Genomic DNA, 4,669 nt, shown 5'->3' on the forward strand with positions numbered 1-4,669 from the left:
TTAGTCAGGCCTACAGCATAAATGTCTCCATGGAATTCCATCAAATTTGGGTAAATAGTAGGGACTGCTATGTAGTAGGGCCTATTCTATATTTGATGAAAGTATCTCCAGTGTTTTTTCTGTAAATTACTTTCCCACCTTTTTTATCGAGCGCTTACCGGTGCGCGCCCCGGTACGCATACCGGCAGCGTTACGGGAGTCCTCCATTTTGTGTTTCGGAAGAATTGAGACACAAGATGGAGGGCAAACAATGTTCGGAATGGGTAGAAGGGTGCACGGTAGACACTTACTGACCCTCTAGGTTTTCTGAGGGGGGCTTAGGACGCTCATATAGGCAAAAATAAAAAAAATCGATTGGAGAGCGCCCGGTACGCGCACCGGTACGCGTACCGGGGAGCGTACTTGGTGAAAAATAGTGACAAAATTTAGAAAAAGATAAACGTTTAGAATGGTCAGAGGTGGGGTTGCCCTGAAAAGAGCTATTGGGTTCTGTGGCTGATTTAGGAACCTACAAGTAGATTCCAATGCACAGTCTTAAATTAAGGAGGAATATTCTATTCTCCTCATCTGAGAAGTGCACACCATCTCCTCTGTAGATGTCTTGCATGTTGTAATGCAAGTTATTGTTGAATATTGAACCCATTCTAAAGTCTCTCATGTAAGCAGAAACAGATTTATTCACATGTTTCCGTGCTTTCTCAAATTTTGGAAAAAATTGATTGGACCAGTTCCATTTCTGTCTTTGGCATATATTGGAATATACCAAGGCAGTTTGGGGAAAAAGTGTCATCAATTGATGAAAGGTGTCCTATAAAAGCATTTCCAGACCAACCCCAGTCGTAGTGACCAAATCATTTCCACCACAGTGCACTATTAGGAGGTCAGGGTTTGGCAGATGCATAAAAAAATCATATTAAAAAGATATAAAATATATTTTTCCTTTAAAAGAATAATGCATTTTACAGCTTTTGATATTTGCTAATAAAAAACCATTGAAATTCACTGAAAAAACCATAGGTTATAGACCATATATAGTTAGGAATTAGCATTTACAAAACCTTGAAAATTCACTGAAAAAAACATAGGTTATAGACCATATATAGCTAGGGATTAGCATTTACAAAACCTTATTTTACTGACACAAAACCATTGAAATTCGCATATATAGTTAGTTGCACTAACTATATATCGCGCACCCGCAATCCACTGCTGATGATGTCACATATTACATCATTCATGACATGGTCAGTGACATCACTTCATGGAATAAATTCAATAGTATTCCCCATTACTTATTTTAAATGAAGTGGATGTCCATTATAATGTTGATATATTTGTTCACTTTTGGACAAATCCACTTTTTCAATTTCAACACTTGACGTTTCAGTATAATCTCCTAAATGTATTTCTTCTTCTCCCACATACACATTTTTGTGGTACTCATTATTTTTTATCAGATACAATGTTGCCTTTTGCACTTTCCTAACATCCACTAATTCTTGATAGATTTTCTTACTCTTAGTAGGAACACCATTAACTAGAATAACTAATGGTTCACTTTCTACATTCTCTACACCAATGGTTTCAATATTTTTTTTAAATCTAGGGATAAATATACAACTCTTAATTTTAATCCTCTCTGTAAATCTGAAGGAGGCAATTTACCTATTTTAGGCTTCATTTGAACAATAGCTTGAAATGGGTGTACACATTGAATCAGAATAGACTCATACGTATTTAAATCTTTCAGTTCTGGGGAAATAGTTACCAACTCTAGATTATTATGGACAGCTCTAACAGGCAATTTATTCTCATCCAATTTGTTATGACAATATTTGCAAATACGCTGGTTAGAACCCAAATCAAAACAATTCACTACCAACAAATAAGTTGTAAATTCCTCCCACTTATCATTGTTTTCTCTTTCACTTGTTAAATACAGATCTACAGTCCTAGTCTGATTATGTACTGGGGGTCGTCTACATTTGGCCCATATTAAGCCACACAAGTAAATACCATGCTGGCACATCTTAAAGTTGCTACCACCCACCTTCCTGTACTGTCCGTTTTATGGGCTATTAAGCTAAGTCCAGAACCCCCCCTAATCAATATAGCTACCCCCTTACATTACTCATCTTGATCTGAGTCTGCATAGTCCTCAATCCATTTTATCTTAGCATATAGCTCTCTACTTTCCCTTGCCGATATATGGGTTTCTTGCAGCATAATAACTTGTGCCTTAGACTCCTCCAGGTAATTCAAGACTAATCTGTGCCGAGCCTTGTAACTGATACCATTTACATTTCACCTGTAAGGTGGTCTCATACCCGCTCATCTCTACATGGATTTATGGGTATGTCCTTGTTTAAACCTAACAGACCTAACAATCTTCCATGAGGATCTATTTTTTTTCCCAAATGCTCCCCACCCTGTGCCCCCCACCACCACCCCTCTCCTCCCCTCAGCTACCCTTGGGAACCCTCCCTTGCTCTTCAGGCATACAAATGCCTATTTGGGCCTCCGGAGTGAGGGCTTTCCCCAAAGGATATGGGAAAAGGGACTGCGAAAATAAGGAAGAAACAAAAAAGAAGTAAAAATATAGAAAGTGATTTCCCCCTTTCTCCCCCATAACTAAAGTATTTCTCTATCGATACTATCCTATAATAAATTCATATAGTTGTGATATTTTAAACAATTATACGCGCCTTACTATCAGGTTTTTTTTTTCAAAGTTTGCCCTTACTTTTTATGGTGGTTATTAGATCGTCTGCCTCTTCCACTGACCTAAAGTTCTGCATTTGATTGTCCCAAATTACTCTGAGCATTGCCGGGAACTTTAGTTGGGCCTTGGCCAAATTCCCATTGTTTCAAGTCTGTGGCGTGGCAAACATCCGACCTAATGCTAAAAGAAATTTTTGGAATGAGTACATGCCACTTCTGAGGGCCGCTGATAATATTATTGGTGGAGACTTCAGCACTCTACTAGATCCATCATTAGATAGAACCAATTATAGGGCCAGTGGACAGACTCAGGCAACTAAAGCAAGGCAAGCCCTGAAGCATATGATTCATGAGATGGGGCTGGTGGATGTATGGAGACAGGTAAAAGGGCAAAAACAAGGGTATACCTTTCACAGCAAAAAGTATTCTCACTTTTCTAGATTAGATTACTTATTAGTAGATTGAGTATGGGTGGGGAAAGTAAAATATATCAGTGTTCTACCAATCCACATCTCCGACCATGCCCCGGTTATCACTACATTAGCGGGGGTGAGAACAGCCTTAACTACAAGATGGACTTTAAAAAGATCAGTTCTACTAAAGGCTAAAGTCTCCAGTATTGTGAGGAAAAAGACTGAGGAGTTTTTTAGGGAGAAGGCCCGTTCCGCCTCTTTAAGCATAATATGGGACACCTTCAAGGTATATATGCGAGGGTTACTACAAAATCAAGAATCATACCTAAATAAATACGATAAAGTCAATTTTAAACATCTGGAAGGAAGAGTTGCAAAATTGGAATTAATGGTGCAATCCCCTGAGCTCTCTCAGCATGTCGAGTCCCTAATTAAACAATTGGAAGAGGCGAGATTAGATTATAGGATGGCCTTAGAGACCAAGTGCCGGGAAAAGTGGGTGATCGGTAATATGGGTCTATTTGAGTATGGGGAGAAAGCAGGTGCATTGCTAGCCTGGAAGGCTAGGGCCGCTAGGTCCCGGAACTATATCCGAGAACTAGTTATCAACGCCCAGGGGGACACTTCAAAAAATGAGGATGAGATCAAGACCTGTCTGGTCTCCCTCTTTTGTGTATTATATACTGAAGAAATTAGACCAGAAGAAGCTATAGTAAAGAACTGGTTGGATAAACTAGATCTACCGGTCCTCTCAAGAGACGGTAGAGCGATAAGGGAAGCAGAAATAACTGAAGGCAAAATTAGAGAACAAATTAAACATTTAAAAAAAGGGAAAGCAGCAGGCCCGGACTCCTTGCCAGGAAAAGTATATAAACTTATTGCGGAGGAAATAACCCCAGAAATGGTAGTATTGTTTAACTCGATCTATATGAGGGGGGAAGAAGTCCCAGTTTCATGGAAAGACACCATAATTACGTTGATCCTTAAACCCAAAAAAGATCCAAAGAGTGCAGATTCGTACCGGCCCATCTCCCTGCTAAATGTTGACTAAAATCTATGCCTGCATTTTGGCAGGGAGATTGACCAAGGTAGCTCCTCAGCTAATTCATATAGATCAAAAGGAATTTGTTCCTAGGAGACAGATCCAAGAATGGACTCTCTCCGTGATAGGGATCATCAATTTAGTAACTGTACGATCGTTTCCCTTGGCGGTAATCACGGTAGATACTGCCAAGGCATTCGATTGTGTATGTAGGACATTCCTATGGGCGGTGTTGGAATCAATGGGTATCAGTATGGGATTAATTAAGGCCATAAAAAATGTATACCAAAGTCCAACAGCCAAGATACTGGTAAATGGAATGGTCACTGAACTTGTCAAGATTACTAGAGGCACGAGGCAGGGCTGCCCATTGTCCGCTAGCTCAGCTTCTGCAGAAGGATGATCAGATAGTCCCCATGTATTCACTAGGTTTTTGTAGCACAATAGCCCTATTTGCAGATGATCTTATAATATATACCTCTGACCCAGATAA

Source organism: Lissotriton vulgaris, unplaced genomic scaffold (assembly GCF_964263255.1).
Source record: "Lissotriton vulgaris unplaced genomic scaffold, aLisVul1.2 SCAFFOLD_3151, whole genome shotgun sequence".
In the NCBI taxonomy this organism is placed as follows: Eukaryota; Metazoa; Chordata; class Amphibia; order Caudata; family Salamandridae; genus Lissotriton; species Lissotriton vulgaris.